Source organism: Procambarus clarkii, chromosome 20 (assembly GCF_040958095.1).
Source record: "Procambarus clarkii isolate CNS0578487 chromosome 20, FALCON_Pclarkii_2.0, whole genome shotgun sequence".
Lineage (NCBI taxonomy): Eukaryota > Metazoa > Arthropoda > Malacostraca > Decapoda > Cambaridae > Procambarus > Procambarus clarkii.
In genome coordinates this window covers 26691705-26715384 of record NC_091169.1, presented here as the reverse complement: position 1 = coordinate 26715384, position 23680 = coordinate 26691705, and the positions used below count along the sequence as shown (strand labels likewise).

Genomic DNA, 23680 nt, shown 5'->3' with positions numbered 1-23680 from the left:
CCAGCTCTGCAACCTGTTGAACTCATCCTGGAAAATCTTACAATCCTCATCTGCGTGTATTAAAATAGTTACATAATTATATGTGTACTCACGACAATCATGAAAGACTGGTCCCTAAGGCTGCTCCTCCAGGCAGTCAACATGTAATTGTGTTCCTTATATTTAGTTTTCATGACATTGTTGCCAGATTGACAACACACATTCCTCACAATGTGCTTTCTTAAGTATTGCCAAAATAATCTTCACTCTGCAGACGAGGAGTCACAATAACGAGGCTGAAGATATGATAAGAAAACGACGACGTTTCGCTCCGTCTATAAACGATAATGTTTTTCCGTCTATATATTTTGTCCTCCATTTTCTGACGTGTGGGTTGGTCATCAGTCTTCAGACTCCTCACACTGCAACCCGTTCTCGCACTTTCTTAGTCAATATTGACTTATTAAATACAATTATTACTTAACCTATACCTATAATAGGTTAAGTAATAATTGTAATTACGAAGCAATAAGATGCTTATCTTAACATACTAAGAAGGTTAGGTAAGGTCGGTGTTTTCTATGAAGCTTTTCAAGGTAAACTAGTATGCTTAGTATGTCACATATGCACGTATTTAATAAGTCAATATTGACTATACGAAAGTGCGAGAACGGGTTGCACACTGAACCTCCGTAATAGTGGTGCCAGACTTGCTTCCTTACGCTCTAAACCACCTTAACACTGTTGCCAGAATAACTCCTCCACATTGCAAGGTTCAACATTTCATATACAGTGTTGCCACATGCAGGCGGTCATAAACTGTTACCACATACATATCACGCTCGCTCAGAGTGCTTCATAACCACCGTTGCCAGACTTGACACTGCATTATAACTTTTGTTAAGTCTCGTGCTTCATCAACAGTGTTACCAGACTCTGCTTCACGTAGTCCAGTAAAGTGTTGCCAAATAAACTGTCATAGATAATGGTGGTTGGGTTCATTACTTCCTCCTCAACGGTGATGCCAGATCTGCGGGTACTCCCGGTGTTGCCAGAACCAACTCGTTCCTTAGTAGAGTTCCCGCCTTCTCTCAGCTCCCCGCCCTCTCTCAGCTCCCCGCCCTCTCTCAGCTCACCGCCCCCCCCCGTTCTCCCCCCACCATGCCCCCCCCCCTTCCCCACAACTACTCTACCTTCCCCCCCCCCCACTATCACAGTACTATGCCCCCCCTCCCTCCAGTTCAGCATTGTCTGAACCGTCTACCTGCTGTTCCCAGGAGCCAATGTTCAGTAGGTTAGGGTGTTTGACCGCTTGTTGGACAGTCAAGAGGTAATTACATTGGAGAGGGTGAGTGGTTCATTGGTGGTTGGTGATGCCTTGTAATTACCAGCGGTAGTTAATGTAGGAGAGGAGGATAGTAGTTGCAGGTCAAATTTGCATAGGTTAGAGGTCGGATCATGTTGGATAGGGTGTAGGTCACACCATTGTCGATAGAGGAGAGGTCAGACCAAGATGGATAGGTCATATAGGCCCTCTCTCACACCTAGTCCTTCCCCCTCTCCACCTGTCTCTCCTATCGTCTCCTCCCTATTTCCACTATCTCTGTTGCTGTTGCTTTTGTCTGTTTCTCTTGACCCTGGTCGATCCTATCCTTCTGCAGGCCTGTCTCTCTCTCTGTTTACTGTCTTTCTCATATGAAAATAATATTAAAGTTTCCCATTTGTGATCTGCCAGTGGGAGGAACCTAGCAGTGTGAAGTATTTAAACAAAGTTAATGCTTCTCCTTAGGCTTTGAGAAAGGGGCGGGGCTTGAGAAAGACTTTGAAGCTGTAGGAGGAGCGTTTGTGCTAAGGGCAAAGTTTTTTGATTTAGAGAATGTGTTAATTTTCCAACCCGTTCTCGCAAATTCGTATAGTCAATATTGACTTATTAAATAAGTGCATAGGTGACATACTAAACATAATAGATACCCTTAAAAAACTTCATAGAAAACACCGACCTTACCTAACCTTGTTAGTATGTTAAGATAAGCATCTTATAGCTTCGTAATTACAATTGTTACTTAACCTATACCTATAATAGGTTAAGTAACAATTGTAATTACGAAGCAATAAGATGCTTATCTCAACATACAAACAAGGTTAGGTAAGGTCGGTGTTTTCTATGAAGCTTTTTAAGGGTATCTATTATGGTTAGTATATCACCTATGCACGTAGTTAATAAGTCAATATTGACTATATGAATTTGCGAGAACGGGTTGAATTTTCCCGAGATCAGTGAATAATTTCTCATACTATGAGAAAAAAATTTAGTTTTGAGATTTTTATTATTTTTTAAATATTTAGCCGATAGATAGTGCCCGGTAAATATTGAATATAAAATCGAGGTGGGGGAGGGGGGTAGGAGATTATTTTTGCTTGTGGATCTCCGTTTCGTTTTTATTTCTGGCGATCGTGATTAGCCTATGACCATCCCATACCTAGACTGTGTCCCCCTGCAGAGTTGAGTAAGGTTAGCCCCATACGCCTGGCCTACAAACCAAGACAAACATACATAGATTCAGTCTCTTATTGAACTAAACCAACAGTACTAATCATACTTAAAATATTTTAAGAATGTCAATACATGATCCATATTTTGAGCACCCAATAGCCGGTCCGGCCGAGCGGACAGCACACTGGACTTGTGATCCTGTGGCCCTGGGTTCGATCCCAGGCGCCGGCGAGAAACAATGAGCAGAGTTTCTTTCACCCTATGCCCCTGTTACCTAGCAGTAAAATAGGTACCTGGGTGTTAGTCAGCTGTCACGGGCTGCTTCCTGGGGGTAGAGGACCGGGCCGCGGGGACACTAAAGCCCCGAAATCATCTCAAGATAACCCATTGCCTCGTTTGTATCTCCGATGACGCATGTATCTAGACATTTAGTAAGTCATGTGTAACTATTGTATTTAATTGTATTTAAGCATCAGTAATACCGTCCTGGTCATGTTGGGACAAGAGTGTTTAGCCAGTAGTGATGATATGTTAAACCAAATGAAAACCCCAATATAATAACATGGGATTATCGTTCGTAGTAGAATCCTCACCACAATGGGGTCATCACAATGTTAATATACAGCATCATGCACACACATCTCTTCAGTTTCACTTCTCTTTCATCATCAACACTCATCTATTCATCATTAAGACATCCCAACTCCGTCCAGTGTCAGAGATATTCATGGCGACAATAAACACAGGATTATCACACTATTTGTCCCTGTTAATCCTGTGAACCAAAAATGCGTGAGTGTCATTTTTCGCAATTAGAGAATAGTGATTTTTTTTCATTTTTTTTTTTAGATGCCAACAACATATACATTCCGGACGCTATTCCCAGGGATGATTGAGGAATGAGCACAGCCGTGTGGGCAGTCCCCAATCACCCTCTGCATCCCCAATCATCCCCTGCGTCCCTAAACACTCCCTGCTTCCCATCCCCCTTGCTATATAGTCGCAATGGCTTGGTGCTTTTCCCCCCTGACAATTCCCTACCTTCCCTCCCAACCCCCTTTCCATCACCCCCCCCTTCTCAATCACCCCCTGCGTCCCCAATCAACCCCCTGCGTCCCCAATCACCCCCTGCCTCCCCAATCACCCCCTGCCTCCCCAATCACCCCCTGCGTCCCCAATCACCCCCTGCGTCCCCAATCAACCCCCTGCGTCCCCAATCACCCCCTGCCTCCCCAATCACCCCCTGCGTCCCCAATCACCCCCTGCCTCCCCAATCACTCCCTCCCTCACCTGCCCCCCTGTGATTTTTGGCGTTAATAATTCAATTAAAATTACTCTGAATTGGAATAAATTTATTGCAGCACTTGGCATATATTCGGTGCAACGATTGCATTTGGGAAAAAAGTGACGGACTTTGGAATTTGTGAAAGTTATAGTTTCATTCAACTGAAGCTGTGTCAACAGCGATATATATAATTTTTGTAAAGAATATGAACCATCAGGAATTTAAATACGTTAATATTTTCACTGAATTTGGCAGTGTTTTCAAGTGTATTAGAAAATGTTGATCATAATATATGGTTTCAGTGTTTTATTTAAAGGATATATATATATATATACTTTCGTCGCTAGCGGCCAAAAATTGGGCAATTTTCGCCGCTAGCAATAAAAAATGGGGACTATTCTCGTCGCTAGTGGCAAAAAAAAAGGCGATTTTCGCCGCTAGCAGCCTAAAATCGGGCGATTTTAGCCCCTAGCGGCCAAAAATCGGGCGATTTTAGCTGCTAGCGGCCCAAAAATCGGGCGATTTTCGCCGCTAGCGGCCAAAATTCGGGCAATTTTCGGCGCAAGCGGCGAAAAATCGGGCGATTTTACCCGCTAGCGGGCGAAAAATCGGGCGATTTTCCCCACTAGCGGGCGAAAAATCGGGCGACTTTTGCCGCTAGCAGCCTAAAATCGGGCGATTTTCGCCGCTAGCGGCCAAAAATCGGGCGTTTTTAGCCGCTAGCGGGCAAAAATCGAGCGATTTTCGCCGTTAGCAGCCAAAAATCGGGCGATTTTCGCCGCTAGCAGCCAAAAATCGGCCGATTTTCGCCGCTAGCGGTCAAAAATCGGCCGATTTTCGCCACTAGCATCCTAAAATCAGGCGATTTTAGCCGCTAGCGGCCAAAAATCGAGGGATTTTAGCCGCTAGCGGCCAAAAATCGGGCGATTTTCGCCGCTAGCAGCCAATATACGGGCGATTTTCGCCGCTAGCAGCCAAAATACGTACGATTTTCGCCGCTAGCGGCCAAAAATCGGGCAATTTTCGGCGCAAGCGGTCAAAAATCGTGCGATTTTAGCAGCTAGCGGCCCAAAAATCGGGCGACTTTTGCCGCTAGCAGCCTAAAATCGGGCAATTTTCGCCGCTAGCAGCCTAAAATCGGGCGATTTTCGCCGCTAGCGGCCAAAAATCGGGCGACTTTAGCCGCTAGCGGCCAAAAATCGGGCGATTTTAGCCGCTAGCGGCCAAAAATCGGGCGATTTTAGCCGCTAGCGGCCCAAAAATCGGGCGACTTTTGCCGCTAGCGGCCAAAAATCGGGAGATTTTCGCCACTAGCGGCCAAAAATCGGGAGATTTTAGCTGCTAGCGGCCAAAAATCGGGCGATTTTAGCTGCTAGCGGTAAAAAATCGGGCGACTTTTGCCGCAAGCGGCCAAAAATCGGGCGATTTTAGCCGCTAGCGGCCAAAAATCGGGCGATTTTAGCCGCTAGCGGCCCAAAAATCGGGCGACTTTAGCCGCTAGCGGCCCAAAAATCGGGCGATTTTCGCCGCTAGCGGCCAAAATTTAAGAAAAATTACAGGGGGGTGGTAGGGGTGGGGGGTCGGCGGGGTCAGGGAGGGTAGGGGGGATGAGGGGAGGGGAGGGTAATGGTGGGGGGGGGGGGGAAGGGGTGTGGGGGGTGGTAGGGGGGATGGGAATTAGGGATCCTACAAAAAATCATAAAAATCCTACTGAAAATTAAAGGAATTTTTTAATTTAAAAAAATTACAGGGGTGGTAGGGGTGGGGGTTAAAAAAATCCTTTAATTTTTAGTAGGATTTTATGATTTTTTGTAGGATCCCCCCCTCCCCCCCTACCCATCCCCCCTACCCCCCTCCCCCTTCCCAAAAAATTGGGCAACTTTTGCTACTATTAGCCCAATTTTTGTTGCTACTTTCCCTACTAGTAGCCAAAAAATTGGGCTACTTTCACTACTAGTAGCCCAAAATTGGGTTACTTATAGCTTAAAATTGGGCTACTTATAACCCAAAAATTTAGCTACTTTTGCAACTAGTAGCCCAAGATTAGGCTACTTTCGCTACCAGTATCCCAAAAATTGGGTTACTTTTGCTACTAGTAGCAAATTGGGATGCTTTTGGTACTAGTAGCCAAAAATTGGGCTACTTTTGCTACTAGTAGCCAAAAATTGGGCTACTTTTGCTACTAGTAGCAAAAAATGGGGCTACTTTTGCTACTAGTAGCCAAAAAATTGGGCTACTTTTGCTACTAATAGCAAAAAATTGGGCTACATACAGCCCAAAAATTGGGTAACTTTCGCTACTGGTAGCCCAAAAAATTGGCTACTTTTGCTACTAATAGCCCCAAAATTGGGCTACGTTTGCTACTAGTAGCAAATTGGGATGCTTTTGGTACTAGTAGCCAAAAATTGGGCTACTTTTGCTACTAGTAGCCACAAATTGGGCTACTTTTGCTACTAGTAGCCACAAATTGGGCTACTTTTGCTACTAGTAGCCACAAATTAGGCTACTTTTGCTACTAATAGCCCAAAAATTGGGCTACTTTTGCTATTGGTAGCCCAATTTTGGGCTACTAATAGCAATTTTGGGCTACTTTTGCTACTAGTAGCCCAAAATTGGGCTACTTATAGCCTAAAAATTGCGATATTCAGCAGAAAAATTGGGCTAATTTCGCTACTAGCAGCCCAAAAATTAGGCTACTTTTGCTACTAGTAGCCCAAATTGGGCTACCTTTGCTACTAGTAGCCCAAAATTGGGCTACTTATAGCCCAAAAATTGGGCTACTTTTGCTACTAGTAGGCCAAAATTGGGCTACTTATAGCCAAAAAATTGGGCTACTTTTGCTACTAGTAGGCCAAAATTGGGCTACTTATAGCCAAAAAATTGGGCTACTTTCGCTACTACTAGCCCAAAATTGGGCTACATATAGCCCAAAAATTGGGCTACTTTTGCTACTAGTAGGCCAAAATTGGGCTACTTATAGCCAAAAAATTGGGCTACTTAGCCCAAAAATTTGCTACTAGTAACTCAAATTGGGCTACTTTTGATACTAGTAGCCTAAAAATTGGGCTACTTTTACTACTAGTAGCCCAAAATTGGGCTACTTATAGCCCAAAAATTGGGCTACTTTTGCTTCTAATAGCCCCAAAATTGGGTTACTTTGGCTGCTAGTAGCCCCAAATTGGGCTACCTTTGCTACTATTAGCCTAAAATTGACTACTTTCGCTACTAGTAGCCCCAAAATTGGGCTACTAGCAGCCCAAAAATTGGGCTACTTTTGCTACTAGAAGCCCCAAAATTGGGCTACTTTAGCCCAATTTTTGGGCTATAAGTAGCCCAATTTTTGGGCTATCTTTCGCTACTAGTAGCTCAAAACTGGGCTACATATAGCCCAAAAATTGGGCTACTTTTGCTACTAGTAGGCCAAAATTGGGCTACTTAAAACCCCAAAAATAGGGCTACTTACCTCAAAAATAAGGCTACTTTCGCTACTAGTAGCCCAAAAATTGAGCTACTTTTGCTACTAGTAGCCCAAAAATGGCCTAATTTTGCTACTATTAGCCCCTAAATTGGGCTACTTTCGCTACTAGTAGCAAAAATTTGGGATACTTTCGCTACCATTAGCCCAAGAATTGGTCCCAAGAATTAGGCTACTTTTGCTATTAGTAGCCTAAAAATTGTGCAACTTTCGCTACTAGTATCATAACAATTGGGCTACTTTCGCTACTAGTAGCCCAAAAATTGGGCTACTTTCGCTACTTTCTACTTTTGCTCAAAATATGGAGAAGTCTCTGATAATTCTCTTGAGGGAGCTGTTAGGTAATAAATATCTTTCTGGTTATGAGCCATTCGACTAATGTATTCTGGAAGTGTCTTCTCCCCTCCTTATCCCCTCTTATCTCCGGGGAGGAGATAACCTCCCCGTTAGGTGTTGCAGATGAATCATACATTATTAGCTTGTCAATCTCTTCCTTCTCCACTTGCTCCTGTGATGAAAGAATACCTGCGATTACATTTATTAAATTAAAATGCAAACCATGTCTATTTATTAATAAGCAATCAAACAGTACTTCAAATCCTAAATCCTATACCAATAAATAATTATTAAAATAACAAAAAACAGCATTGAATGTCAGCGAAAACGCCAGTTTCTGGCAGAACCCCGGAGGCTCCGTGAAGCTATCATTGCTGATTAACACTTTGCCTAGCCTGACGCGCGAGGCTCAGCCCACCCCAAGGTCGACCTGGCCGATTCACTTCAAGATGAGCCTGTGAGCGCTCACACGCACTAAAATGTGTGTACTCTTTTCAATTTTCTCACCTCAATTTTTATGCTACGTCTTTGATTTTGGTATCGAATTGTTCGAATTGCTCAAACCCCCCTGCAGTTTTCAAAATATCCCAAACATCCCAAATTCCACACCAGATCCACAATTTGGAGCCAAAATCTGGCTCTCTGCACATATTCGCAGTTGGAAGTACCGACTTTTTATACCGAAAAAATGCATATTACTGAAAGCGGCTGTGGGTCACACTTTGCCCAAACCCCCCTGCAGTTTTCAAAATATCCCTAACATCCCAAATTCAATGCCAGAGCCACAGTTTGGAGCTAAAATCTGGCTCTCTGCACGTATTCTCAGTTTGAAATTCCGACTTTTTATACCGAAAAAATGCATATTACTGAAAGCGGCTGTGGGTCACACTTTGCCCAAACCCCCCTGCAGTTTTCAAAATATCCCAAACATCCCAAATTCGATACCTGAGCCATATTTTGGACCCAAATTCTGGCTCTCTGCACCTATTCGCTGTTTGAAATTCCGACTTTTTATACCAAAAATATGCCAACTACTGAAAGCGGGGGTGGGTCACATTTTGCCCAAACCCCCCTGCAGTTTTCAAAATATCCCAAACATCCCAAATTCGATACCTGAGCCATAATTTGGACCCAAATTCTGGATCTCTGCACCTATTCGTAATTTGAAATTCCTACTTTTTATACCAAAAATATGCCAATTACTGAAAGCGGCGGTGGGTCACATTTTGCCCAAACCCCCCTGCAGTTTTCAAAATGTCCCAAACATCCCAAATTCGATACCTGAGCCATATTTTGGACCCAAATTCTGGATCTCTGCACCTATTCGCAGTTTGAAATTTCGACTTTTTATACCAAAAATATGCCAATTACTGAAAGCGGCGGTGGGTCACATTTTGCCCAAACCCCCCTGCAGTTTTCAAAATATCCCAAACATCCAAAATTCGATACCTGAGCCATATTTTGGACCCAAATTCTGGCTCTCTGCACCTATTCGCAGTTTGAAATTCCGACTTTTTATACCAAAAATATGCCAATTACTGAAAGCGGCGGTGGGTCACATTTTATATATATATATAATATGGGGCACTGGATGGGTACGGGGGTTCACTACCGTTCGCAGGATGGGTACGGGGGTTCACTACCGTCCACTGGATGGGTATGGGGGTTCACTACCGTCTACTGGATGGGTACGGGGGTTCACTACCGTCCACTGGATGGGTATGGGGGTTCACTACCACCCACTGGATTGGTATGGGGGTTCAGTACCACCCACTGGATGGGTACGGGGGTTCACTACCGCCCACTGGATGGGTATGGGGGTTCACTACCACCCACTGGATGGGTACGGGGGTTCACTACCGCCCACTGGATGGGTACGGGGGTTCACTACCACCCACTGGATGGGTACGGGGGTTCACTACCACCCACTGGATGGGTACGGGGGTTCACTACCACCCACTGGATTGGTATGGGGGTTCAGTACCACCCACTGGATGGGTTCAGGGGTTCACTACCGCCCACTGGATGGGTATGGGGGTTCACTACCACCCACTGGATGGGTACGGGGGTTCACTACCGCCCACTGGATGGGTACGGGGGTTCACTACCACCCACTGGATGGGTATGGGAGTTCACTACCGCCCACTGGATGGGTACGGGGGTTCACTACCACCCACTGGATGGGTATGGGAGTTCACTACCGCCCACTGGATGGGTACGGGGGTTCACTACCGCCCACTGGATGGGTACGGGGGTTCACTACCACCCACTGGATGGGTACGGGGGTTCACTACCGCCCACTGGATGGGTACGGGGGTTCACTACCGCCCACTGGATGGGTACGGGGGTTCACTACCACCCACTGGATGGGTACGGGTATTCACTACCACCCACTTGATAAGTTTACAGTAATACCATCATGAGGGATCACCCCATTTATATATATCTCATATCTCAGGAACTGAAGGTTAATGCGTGATAAGAGGTTAGATGGGGCATCTAAAAGCATCAGCTGGAGGCTGGGAGTGAGGTATCTTGAGGTTATCTTGAGATGATTTCGGGGCTTTAGTGTCCCCGCGGCCCGGTCCTCGACCAGGCCTCCACCCCCAGGAAGCAGCCCGTGACAGCTGACTAACTCCCAGGTACCTATTTACTGCTAGGTAACAGGGGCATTCAGGGTGAAAGAAACTTTGCCCATTTGTTTCTGCCTCGTGCGGGAATCGAACCCGCGCCACAGAATTACGAGTCCTGCGCGCTATCCGCCAGGCTACGAGGCCCCTTGTCGAGGTAGGCCCTCTACGAGGTAGAGTCAGGTGGTAAACTGGAAGAATACTGGTGGGTGGGTATGACTCAAGGTACCCACAAAACATCTATAGTTACCTGCCCCTCTCACTTACCGAAGGTATCAAACATATTCTACGGGCTCACCATAGCCCGTGCTACTTGGAACTTTGTTCCAGGTAGCGAATCTTTAACAACAACAACAACATCAAACATACATCGATTCTTAACTTAATATATTTACGATTTACCAATTTGTTACTACTTAAATTCTTAATGTCACAAAATTTGATAAATTTTGCACTTAAAATTTCTCAATTTGTTTCATAAATTGGTAACTTTGTTCATTATTAATTAATCATTAACTGTCTCACTGAAATATTTGCACATTAATATTAGCTCCTATAGTGTTTTTTGTTACAATATTCCAGTATTGTTAATGAACACCGTAGCCTAATGTGCATCTGCGTCTCCAGTCAATACTTGTATGTCCCTATTGTTTATATTACGGTAGTGGACCCCATACCCATCCTGTGGGTGGTAGTGGATCCCATACCCATCCTGTGGGTGGTAGTGGACCCCATACCCATCCTGTGGGTGGTAGTGGACCCCATACCCATCCTGTGGGTGGTAGTGGACCCCATACCCATCCTGTGGGTGGTAGTGGACCCCATACCCATCCTGTGGGTGGTAGTGGACCCCATACCCATCCTGTGGGTGGTAGTGGACCCCATACCCATCCTGTGGGTGGTAGTGGACCCCATACCCATCCTGTGGGTGGTAGTGGACCCCATACACATACTGTGGGTGGTAGTGGACCCCATACACATACTGTGGGTGGTAGTGGACCCCATACCCATCCTGTGGGTGGTAGTGGACCCCATACCCATCCTGTGGGTGGTAGTGGACCCCATACCCATCCTGTGGGTGGTAGTGGACCCCATACCCATCCTGTGGGTGGTAGTGGACCCCATACCCATCCTGTGGGTGGTAGTGGAACCCATACCCATCCTGTGGGTGGTAGTGGACCCCATACACATACTGTGGGTGGTAGTGGACCCCATACCCATCCTGTGGGTGGTAGTGGACCCCATACCCATCCTGTGGGTGGTAGTGGACCCCATACCCATCCTGTGGGTGGTAGTGGACCCCATACCCATCCTGTGGGTAGTAGTGGACCCCATACCCATCCTGTGGGTGGTAGTGGACCCCATACCCATCCTGTGGGTGGTAGTGGACCCCATACCCATCCTGTGGGTGGTAGTGGACCCCATACCCATCCTGTGGGTGGTAGTGGACCCCATACCCATCCTGTGGGTGGTAGTGGACCCCATACCCATCCTGTGGGTGGTAGTGGACCCCATACCCATCCTGTGGGTGGTAGTGGACCCCATACCCATCCTGTGGGTGGAAGTGGACCACCATACCCATCCTGTGGGTGGTAGTGGAACCCATACCCATCCTGTGGGTGGTAGTGGACCCCATACCCATCCTGTGGGTGGAAGTGGACCACCATACCCATCCTGTGGGTGGTAGTGGAACCCATACCCATCCTGTGGGTGGTAGTGGACCCCATACCCATCCTGTGGGTGGAAGTGGACCACCATACCCATCCTGTGGGTGGTAGTGGACCCCATACCCATCCTGTGGGTGGTAGTGGACCCCATACCCATCCTGTGGGTGGTAGTGGACCCCATACCCATCCTGTGGGTGGTAGTGGATCCCATACCCATCCTGTGGGTGGTAGTGGACCCCATATCCATCCTGTGGGTGGTAGTGGAACCCATACCCATCCTGTGGGCGGTAGTGGACCCCATACCCATCCTGTGGGTGGTAGTGGACCCTATACCCATCCTGTGGGCGGTAGTGGGCCACCATACCCATCCTGTGGGTGGTAGTGGAACCCATACCCATCCTGTGGGTGTTAGTGGACCCCCATACTCATCCTGTGGGTGGTAGTGGACCCCATACCCATCCTGTGGGTGGTAGTGGACCCCATACACATACTGTGGGTGGTAGTGGACCCCATACCCATCCTGTGGGTGGTAGTGGACCCCATACCCATCCTGTGGGTGGTAGTGGAACCCATACCCATCCTGTGGGTGGTAGTGGACCCCATACCCATCCTGTGGGCGGTAGTGGGCCACCATACCCATCCTGTGGGTGGTAGTGGAACCCATACCCATCCTGTGGGTGGTAGTGGACCCCCATACTCATCCTGTGGGTGGTAGTGGACCCCATACCCATCCTGTGGGTGGTATTGGACCCCATACCCATCCTGTGGGTGGTAGTGGACCCCATACCTATCCTGTGGGCGGTACTGGACCCCATACCCATCCTGTGGGTGGTAGTGGACCCCATACCCATCCTGTGGGTGGTAGGATGGGTATGCGGTCCACTGTGGGTGGTAGTGGACCCACATACCCATCCTGTGGGTGGTAGTGGACCCCATACCCATCCTGTGGGTGGTAGGATGGGTATGCGGTCCACTGTGGGTGGTAGTGGACCCACATACCCATCCTGTGGGTGGTAGTGAACCCCCCCATACCCATCCTGTGGGTGCCAGTGGACCCCATAGCCATCCTGTGGGTGGTAGGATGGGTATGCGGTCCACTGTGGGTGGTAGTGGACTCTCATACCCATCCTGCAACTCGTTCTCGCAAATTCGTATAGTCAATATTGACTTAATAACTACGTGCATAGGTGATATACTAAACATAATAGATACCCTTAAAAAGCTTCATAGAAAACACCGACCTTACCTAACCATGTTAGTATCTTAATATAAGCATCTTATTGCTTCGTAATTACAATTATTACTTGACCTATACCTATAATAGGTTAAGTAATAATTGTAAATACGAAGCTATAAGATGCTTATCTTAAGATACTAACAAGGTTAGGCAAGGTCGGTGTTTTCTATGAAGCTTTTTAAGGGTATCTATGTTTAGTATGTCACCTATGCACGTAGTTAATAAGTCAATATTGACTTTACGAATTTGCGAGAACGGGTTGCATCCTGTGGGTGGTAGTGAAGGTTGCTAGCGTTTAAGGAAGACTTTGAACTGCATTTACGTAACTGAAAGACAGTGCAATATTAACTTGACATTCCTAATAACTTCTCTCGTCCCCAGGTCCGGTCAACTCCAGCAGGCAACAAGGAGTGTGTCTAGTGAACATCTACGACGACGGAATAGGACGGCGCCCTGCCCGTCACCACTTGGCCTTCTGAACTATGAGCTGACTTCATGACGCCTCGAACCGATTCTTTACTCAAACTTTGAATTTCAATAAATTGCTACCTCAAACACTGGCATTTTACCCGACCTTCCTTATTTAAAGCTGTATAATACTGCTGGGCATAATGTTTTGGCGGCCCGGTCTCCGACTAGTCTGTTAGATGCTGCTGCTATCCTGAACCCAGATCTGGTATAGTTTGGAGATATTTGTAGACCCCAGAATCTAGTTCCAAACTACACCGATTTATTATAGCTGGGATTAATGGCGTCAGGAATAAGGAAACACGAGACCAGCGGGAGTGTTCACAAGTATTAAAAGAAGGCACCAAGTAAGTAATTATCAAAAGAAGGCACCAAACTGGGAAGGCTATGTAGCACCAGCAAAGTGCGGAATAACCAGAGGGCGCTAAATATCACCAAGGATGCCAATACGAGAACAAAGTGTGTTCACGAAACTGTCCCCGTTCAGGTGACAGCCCAAGTGTCCGTACACTTACTCCAGGGCTTCTCAATGCTGTGGGGTCACTGCCCTGTAGTGGGTGGTGACAAACCAAGTAATTATCAAAAGAAGGCACCAGGCCGGGAAGGCTATGTAGCACCATGGCGACAAACGGGTTTCAGTAATCTGCAATTCACAAGGCTGACTATTTTGCCAGGCCATTTGTAGCCTACTCTTATCTTTGTTATTTTTAATTAAAACAGAAAATAACCTTCAAGTATAAAGGATATCCATTACTAATGTAAAAATCTTATTTGTTAAAACCTGGAGACAAACTCAACACTTAACATGCGTACATCACCGTCTTTTATTCCTAATATAATAAACTAAAGGTACATCCCACTGTAGTTTCCACTCTAGTAGTTTAACATCTTGCTAGAATTTCATGTACAACTTCATTCCCGCTCCCCCTCCCCCCTTTTTAAACACTAGAAGGCAAGGTAATTTTCAAAAGAAGGCACCAAACCTTAAAAACTAGAAATTTAAATAAATTTTTCCCTCTCAATATGCATCTATGATGTATAGAAGAAACTTCCAATAGTTTACAGAGATTTACTACCGCCATTCTGGATCGCAATATGGATTGAAGTTGTGGATAAAGAAATATAGGCAACTAAGCAAGTGATTTAGGTGCCCAATTAGAAATGCAAAACCCTGTAAAGATGCATTTTATAACACTGGAAAGTCTAGCCATCGTTCTCTTCCAGATAGTAACTCTGCCAAACAGGACAAAAAATCTGTCCTACTCAATGTAAATAATGTACCTACCGAGGTCACGGAGCGAGGTCCAAAAAGTGCGCTACAACCAGGTTTTACAAGTAATGCACCTACACTGGTCTGTAGGTGAGGGGGCGGGTTACAGGTGTGTTCCCATGTCAGCGGTTCGCCTGACATTGGACCAATGCAGGTCAGGGGGGGGGGGGGTTGTCATTGTGACATTGAAGTCCCAAGCAATTAATAGTTTCCTTAACCAATGAGTTAAACATTGCCCCAACGACACTTCAGGTCGTTAGTGACAATCTGTATAGACTTAAGCATTAAGAGACCTCATGGCTAAGGTATTTAAGATCATGAGCCGTTTAAAATTTTAATGTTTTACAACTTCATTCGGGAAACCAGGCCATTTTCTGCCAAACACATACATCCAAGACTTGTGTTACAGATGACAGCCGTGACGTGGTGACAGGCAATGTCTTCACTTCATGCCGTTCTTAGAGACGTTCTTCAGTACCCGAGACAGTCCTCGTCGCCTTCCCTGTTGTCTTTCTGTGGTCGCCCGAGCCTGGGGACGGGAGGGAAGAGTTATTAGAAACATTCCTTAAGATTATGAATTATTATTTTAACGTGTCACAGGATTTAAGTTTTACAGCTATTTAAGCCCTTATGAGTAACCTGCGTTTAATATTCCAAACACCTCCGTATGTTATGACAATTTGAGGTGTATAACCAAGTAAAACAAGCCATACTGACCCGCCAGTGTGAGACCAGCTGAAGGACAGTGTACCCAGATGACCACCTCCAGGTCGTCTTGTCTCGCTCGTTGCTGCTTGTCCACATGACCGGGATCCCGCCTAAAAAACAATTACGTAGTTAGAAACATTTGTCATTTAGTAAATCCTAGTCCAGCAGGATGACAAATGTACATTTACTAAAAGGGAACAACAAGAGGCATGATTGTAACCTGCTTCTCTAGCACTCCAAAACAAACTGGTTTTGCTGAGGAGACCAAGACCACCACCAGGGAGCTGTTTGGGGCCATGTAGTGGTTCCCGGGGGTACCCCCCCCCCCACACACCAGTATTTTAAGAAGTATTCTGGAAAATACCATCAATTTAAGATTAAAAGTATATAGACAACCATATCCTTGCACCAGGGTGAACACAAGACAAAGATGTTTCATAGAAAAATCTAACCTAGATGTTTGTAGACCTTCAAGCTCAGAGGCTGAAACTTTTAGCCCTCCCCGCCCCCCCAAAGAAAAAAAACTATACATTACGCATTAATGCTACACCTTTGTTCTTAAACTTCAGTCATTTACTTTTCTTTTACACTAAATAAAAGTACCAACTGTACATTTAACTATAAAGTTAATCGTCTTCCGAATTACAGTCAGACGTGCACGGCTATACTGTACATTACCAAACAACTTATTGAACTGCTAGACCAATCCCCTGTGGGGGAAATGTCCCGACACTAGTATCCGAGTTTTACTTAAGGCGGATTTCTCTAGCTTCTGACTGCCTTGTGTAGACCCGAGGCGCTGACAATTGCACCACTACGAACCGGTAGTTAATTGTTCAGGTGCAATGGTCGCGACGAATTATTCCGTTAACTTACATTAAAGAAGTTTACTACATCAACTGAAATCACCAATGATACAAATTACTAATATGGTACTCTAAGGCAATTTTGTGATTAATATATACGACAGGAAGTTATATAGTTAGCGTTGATGGAAAAAACTAGACTAACATTATGGAAACACTAAAGATTAAACTGGTTTTAAGAAAATTTCTAGTTACCCATTACTAGAATTACATCCCTAGCCTGCTGAATTTTAGTCTTCATTAAAACAAGTTAAATTTAGATTTGAAAATGTAGTTTTAAAGTTCATAATGAAACTATTGTACAAAAATTGTAATGTATATTTACCCGAATTTTAAGGTTGAAGGCCAGACGTTAAGGGCTAGCCTCTCGCATGATACAAGTGGGGTAGTGGAGCGTCACAGGCCAGTTTGGGTCTGCTGTAGTGCCACACGCAGCATTATGCGTACTAAACCCAACCTTTGATTCGTCAAGACCAATCTGAAATAAAGGTAATTAACCCCATACACTTCACTAGTTCCAGTACGGGGAACTAGGGGAGAGGGAGGGAGACAAAGCAGGGGAAGGAGGGGGGGGGACGCAGCAAAGGGCAAGGGGGGGGGAGAGGGGGGGGACGCAGCAAAGAGCGAGGGAGGGGGGACGCAGTAAAGAGCGAGGGAGGGAGGGAGGGGGGGGGGACGCAGCAAAGAGCGAGGGAGGGAGGGGGGACGCAGCAAGGGGCGGGGGGAAGAGCAAGGGGGTATCCCCCACATACAGCTCAACTCCAGGAGACGAAGCTGGAACTGTATACCAAAAGTGAGGTAAAACACACTGAAGTGCTTTCTGGCTCAGCGTCACTTTTATATCCAGCAGCCAACCAAACCCGGCCGCTGATTGGTTGACATTCACCCTAAAACTCACCCCATTGGTTAACATTTTGCGAGTCTGAAGTGTCAATTATCAATGGCCAACAGCCACTCCTTCACTTTCCCAAATACGAACGAGTCTCTAATGAACCAATAATGATCCCCAGCTTGAATGTTTGAAGATGTTAATTTTGAAATTTAATTCACAAACCAAGTACTGCATTCTATTGTAAATGTTGAAACAAAACAACAGGTACAACTGAAACATTTGAAATGTAATCGGCAGTGTCGTAATCGTCGGTCAGTCAAGAACTGTTAATGGCCGCTCCACAACTACAGTATACAATATACAATAACACACTAACAAACCCAACAGCCCAAAGTTCCTGACACAACACTGGATGATGTTAAATATTTGCTTTCAATTGACTTAAGATATTGCTCGTTAATGACAAATCGAGTGGTTTTAACTTATTGAAATGTGAACATTTATGCTTTATAATAACTATTAACGTCCAGGATGACATTGTTCAGAATATTATTCTGCACAAGTGGCGTCCTCGACGATCACCACGTGACGCCGGATGGATCCTCGGCGCTCCTCTCGTCTTGAAAACAATACTTCCCGTCACCTTCCTCGCTCCTCCTGTCTCCCTCTTCCCAAGGTACTCCTCGAGTGTCTGGAGTATAAGTCTTAAGACGAGTCTTATAGGATGTCAAGCGGTTCCCAGCTCCTTCCTACACGCCATCTACAGCTCCAACCTCTTCAGTTCTGCCTGTTAGAACTATAAGTTTACCTTGAGATTTATAAGCGTATAACTGTCTTATCGTAACCTCCACCTCAGACGACCACAGCCAGACAGTAAGGAAGGCAACTAAGACCGTCTCGGGGTACTAAAGAACACCTACAACGACGGGATAACATAACACAACATTGCCTCTCACCACGTCAAGTCTGTCACGCGACACCAGCCTCGGATGTTGATGCCTCTCGTCAGTCTTGCCTCTCAAGTCTTCCTACTTGGGAACCTGTACACTGAACATTGCTGCCTTCAACACTGCCAGTGTATCCTCAGGATGGATATAGGGTCCAAAACAAGTCACTCGATGGGTATGGGGTCCTCTACCACCCGTAGGATGAATATGGGGTCCACTACAACCTGTAGGATGTTAATGGGGTCCACTACCAACTGTTTAATATTTTCCGAACGAAAGCCCATAAGTGGACTGGAAAGTTAATAAGGAAGATCAAATATAACGTCCACAAATTTGTAGTAAGACTCATCAACAGGACAACGGTTGTAATGTTTCCTCTCAGTGTCCCCTCGTCAACAGATATACAGCGCACCATGCACCACTTCTTCCGTTGGGACATCTAACTTCAGCCCCACTCTTAGATAAATATATATTTGTATTCTTCATGACAACAGTGTGAGTGGAGGAGGCCTCGGAGCGCTAAGGTGACACTAGCAGCAGCACGGGAAGCTCTCTCACAGCTGGAGGCCATCTGTGACAGACAGTGCTATCAAGAGGGTCAATTTCAGTGGTGTGGGCGTCAGTGTAGGCGGCCCGCGGCTCGTAACTCCGCTATAAAGACTCCATAAAAAGTGGTGGTCGACGGAGGGGGCCTTCAAGTCTTGGTCGGCAGGGCCCCCCCTTGGTCGTGGGGACGGGGGCCCCCTTGGTCGTGGGGACGGGGGCCCTGGTGGTGGGGCGCAGAGGTGACGGACGATAGGGGCCTCCAGGTCCTCTCACCACCATTACCTGGATAAAACATTGGCAGGTGGGAGGATAGCACGATTGGGAGAGGGGGAAGGTGGGAGTGGGGGGAGAGGACATAGTGGGGGAGAGGACATAGTGGGGGAGAAGACATAATGGGGGAGGAGAGGGTGAAGGGAGGACCAAGAGTCCAACCCGTCCTCCCGAAGTGATAGTACTAATAGTAACTATTAGTCGCAAGTACCAATATGTAGTGATGGACCGCCACCAAGTTCACTTGTTTTACACTTTTAATCTTATTGTCTGGAAAAGGTAATGCTAAAACAAGACTTACCAATGCATATAATATAGAACACATACAATATTAGGCCTAAGATCACGGGGAGCAATTAGGTCTTATATGTTGCTGTTAAAAAATATATTCTCCCCTTTGGCCAAATTCAATAATACAAATCAGCTTGGTCGCTTCCTCTTAATAGTACGTCGTATTTTGACTACATAAGGCCAAACATTGTCGTAATAGAAAATGGCAACGGATCATGAAATTGACATATTGTCCCGTTTTCTGTTTTGGGAACCAAACAGGAGGACCAAACAATGTACCCGCAACAGGAGAAACAAGGACGCAGTCAGATGCCACACAACAGGAAAAGCTACCATGATTTGTGTCTGTACAGGAATACCAGAGTCTAGAATCTCAGTCGTCAACGTCCAGAGATCTGGACGAGGCTGTCGAGCACTTCCTGCCGGAGTAAGGCCCGACCAGGCTGATGAAGGAGCAACTGACTTAGTTTAAATGGTTGCCTCGTCTCCTTCCTGCCTCCATCATGAGAGAGAACTGCCTTGAAGCAAGGATTACCGGAGCGAACTGTGTGTGTGTGTGTGTGTGTGTGTGTGTTTTTTGTACTCACCTAATTGTGCTTGCGGGGGTTGAGCTCTGGCTCTTTGGTCCCGTAAAGTAAATGTGTGTGTGTGTGTGTGTACTCACCTAATTGTGCTTGCGGGGGTTGAGCTTTGGCTCTTTGGTCCCGCCTGTCAACCGTCAATCAACTGGTGTACAGATTCCATACAGTGTGTGTGTGTGTGTGTGTGTGTGTGTGTGTGTGTGTGTGTGTGTGTGTGTGTGTGTGTCTGTGTCTGTATCTGTGTGTACTTGCGCGCGCAAATTCGTTATCTATTCTCATTCTCTGTCGTCTGAAACAAGCAGTAATTTTCGTGCCCTGGTTGTCCTAAAACAAAAAGTCAGATTTTTAAGGCCCATCACCTGAAATGTCCTGAGCAGCTGTGTCAGCTGGCTCCTCCGTATTATTCTTACACAAATAAACCCCCGCCTAATACGCATACAAGCCACCTAATAAACAGCTAAAACCCCCATTAACTAAACAGATGAACTCCCACCCAATAAGCAGATAAATCGCGCCCACTCACCATTTTTAGCGTTGAATGCCTCTTAAAAGCCGCGTGGTAGTGACTTGTTTATGAGCTTAATATATGTGAAGCAGACCTTCCCGCTCGGCTCATTACCGTGGCCATGTCTTCTTCCACCTGATTGTTGTTGACGTTCTGATGGCCTGCGTGGCGCCGCTCTCAACGATGAGCAGCCTCTGCCTCCTGGAGACAGCCATGCCCCTTGGGTGAGGGGGCCGTGCCCCTGGGGAAGAAGGGGAGGGGGCCGTGCCCCCGAGGAAGGGGGGAGTGGGGCACCGCTGTTGACATCGACCTCTGTGAGATAAAAGGAATCCATGATTGGTCACGTGATAAGCCTCGTGGCTCCCAGCTGCTGCTGTTGTGTTCATTGCGCGAAGTAGGGAGGAGGGGGGGGGGGGGCGTCGTGCCCGGGTTGGAAGAGATGGGAAGGAAAGGAAGGGGTCGTGCCGGGATGGGAGGATGCGAGAAGGATGCGGAAAATATCCCCTACGGTGCTGAGTAATTAACAATCCTTAAACATAAAATAATATAAATTAATCCATTTCGAGAATCAAATGATCTGTGTATAAACAATCGGACATCATAATATGATGTCTCTAGCAGTGCTTCCTTGGAACGAGGCTGGCAGGCGCTCGTGACGTCACACCTTGGCAGTCACAATATCCTCCAACGATTCAGATTAAATGATGGTTATGGCGGTCGAGAAAGCCTCGATGACTTCATGCTCCACAAGGAAGATGTATGCACCGTGCCACTAACTGAGTTTGAGTTACTCTCGACCCTAAACAAAGGTAAAACCACATCCTCCGGCGAAGATGGTATCACTTGTGACATATTGCGTCTGCTTCCTTCAGTACCAAGAAATTCCCTTCTTGAGCTGTATAATATGAGGTATGTCAGTGGGTATGCTAACACGCAGAACATTCTTAACTCTGTATTAGGCTCATGTCAGGATCCAAGTTTAGTCATGTCAGTAGAGATGACTATCCTCCGTGTTCCACCTCAGGGAGGCGAGCAATGGTCTCATCGTTGACTGAGGCAGGACGGCTAAGGACCTGATCAATGTGTTCAACTCATCTGTCCAAGAACTGCTTCTTGTATGTCAGCAGCAGAGTCTCATCAGCAGGGAGGAGGGAAGCAGAGCTCCAGAGGGCTGTGGTCCATATACATAGCCTTCAGAGCGTCATAGAAACGCCTGGTGTAGTGACTGTCTCCGTCACCAGACTGATGTGAAGTATGCTGGGCCGAAAATGGGTCTGAAATTGGACAGTTTTGATGACTGAACATCAGCATCCTGCTTCAGCCAGTGTGGTGACGCTAGGCCAAGGTTTGGGACCGAAAATTGTCGCAGCAATAAGCCTATGGGGTCTAGTAACTTCCCAAACTTCGAGTATACATTATTTCTATAAAATTATTAACACATAAAAAAATAAAAATGGGTTCGTTGTTTTATTTAAAAAATTATATTGCGCTGTGTGAATGAATGAATTTCATTAGCACTGAGCGAGACAAATTTCCTTCCTCGTGCTTGGTATAATTAAGATTTTCAGCTAAGTAGGTCTTCAAGTAAGTTAATGGTGTTCATTATCTCCGCGAAGTCTTAAGAAATACACGAGTTTACCCGGCTGGCACAGGGAGGAAGGCGGGTACACAGACACTGTGTAATTTACTGTGATGGTGCGTCCTCGCTCAAGCTAACACTCAACCTTACCTTCAAGCTCACACTTACACTTAAGCGCAAGATTAAACTTCACAATCCTCCTTACGCTCATCCACACGATTGTTGTAAATGTCATTTCTGTACTTGCAATGATGTACAGGTGTATATATTCTGTGGTATATAACTTATATGTTATATCATTCGCATTTGTACTGTATAAGCCGCTTTAATGTTACTGATCCGTAAAGTCTCGCTACTTTAACCGCGACTACGAAGGCTTTATATCTCATCCGTCGACTGACTTCTTAACTCGTCTCAATCCTTAGGGTCACCGCCTTTCCCTTCGTTCATTTTATTAACGTTCCGTCAAGTCCTTTCTAAGTTACTCTTTTTTTATCATCCACTTGGACTAATTGGTGCAGCAACTCTCCGTTTCTTGCAGGGTTCGCGTTTGATCCCAGAAGGACCAAGTAGTTGGGCCCGTTCTTACAAGCCGGCCTCATATCCCAGCTCCTCGGCCTCATATCCCAGCTCCTCGTCCTCATATCCCAGCTCCTCGTCCACATATCCCAGCTCCTCGTCCACATATCCCAGCTCCTCGTCCACATATCCCACATATCCTCACATGACCACCACCACACAGGTACAATGACAACATCACCACTCTTGTGTCACCATCACCCAACAATGAATCACTTAATGTCAAATTGTCATTGACGGAGCTTCGTTATCCCTTTCACGTTGACATTAAATCGTTTTATGTGTGTGTGTTTTTGAGTGAGAGTTTGTTCATAGTTATATATAGACAATTGTTTCCCCTTCCGCAGCTTGGTGGCTGTCTTCAGCATCTTCCCCTCAGTGAACCAACCACCATTCTTTTATTGCTTGGGCTGGACGGTAGAGCGACGGTCTCGCTTCATGCAGGTCGGCGTTCAATCCCCCGACTGTCCACGTGGTTGGCCACAATTATTTTTCCCCGCCGTTCCATCTATCATTAATCCTTTTCACGATCCGTTCCAAGTGGTAAATAGTCTTAATGGCTTGGTGCTTTCTCTTGATAGTTCCCTTACTGTATTTTTTTTTTAGCTATGTCTGGGTCAAATGTTGTTGTTGTTGTTTATGATTCGCTACCGGGAACAAAAAGTTCCAAGTAGCACGGGCTATGGTGAGCCCGTAGTACACACACACTGGGTCAAAGGTCACGAATGAAAGGGCAGGTGCTTAGCTTAACTTAGCTTAACGTCTAGCTTCTTTGCTCTTGTTGAAAAGTATCGGAGTCAGCGAGAAGCTCGTCCAATCACCTCCTGGCTATTTATCCGCTGATGAGAGTCGATTTGTCATGGACATTGGGCCGCTAATACTGATTGGTTGATTTTACATGACGTCATTATGTCTTGCCACCGGCCGAGTGTCTATTATTTTCACGTCTGCTCAGGGAATTTTCGGCCATTCGCTAGATTAGATTAGGTCGTTTTTATCAGTTCCAACCACCGCCGCTGCGCCGGCCAGCTAATCACACAGCATTTTTACGACAATAACGACGTGTAATTACGTCATGCAACGAACCGGGCAAGAACGTTGCTTGCTACCGAATGAACCAATCACAGCGTTTTTT

The 23680-nt window shown here is 46.1% G+C and overlaps 2 long non-coding RNA genes across 3 annotated transcripts in view; one reads left to right on the top strand and one right to left on the bottom strand.

Annotated features, from left to right (window-relative positions):
- The window catches only part of LOC138366898 (uncharacterized), a 51422-nt gene extending 37764 nt beyond the window's left edge, over positions 1-13658 (top strand). Inside the window, exon 2 of the long non-coding RNA XR_011229238.1 lies at positions 13485-13658. This is a non-coding gene — a long non-coding RNA (uncharacterized lncRNA). The remainder of the gene's footprint in view (positions 1-13484) is intronic.
- Positions 13659-15162: 1504 nt separating this feature from the next.
- On the bottom strand, positions 15163-17213 carry LOC138366897 (uncharacterized). 2 transcript variants are annotated; one of them, XR_011229237.1, is made up of 4 exons: positions 17168-17213; positions 16741-16893; positions 15559-15659; positions 15163-15370 (listed from the first exon to the last, which is right to left on the bottom strand). It is a non-coding gene; the product is annotated as an uncharacterized lncRNA (long non-coding RNA). The 2 variants fall into 2 exon arrangements; XR_011229236.1 differs by lacking the exon at positions 17168-17213 and having other exon boundaries at positions 16741-17002.
- Between the last annotated feature and the right edge of the window lie 6467 nt (positions 17214-23680).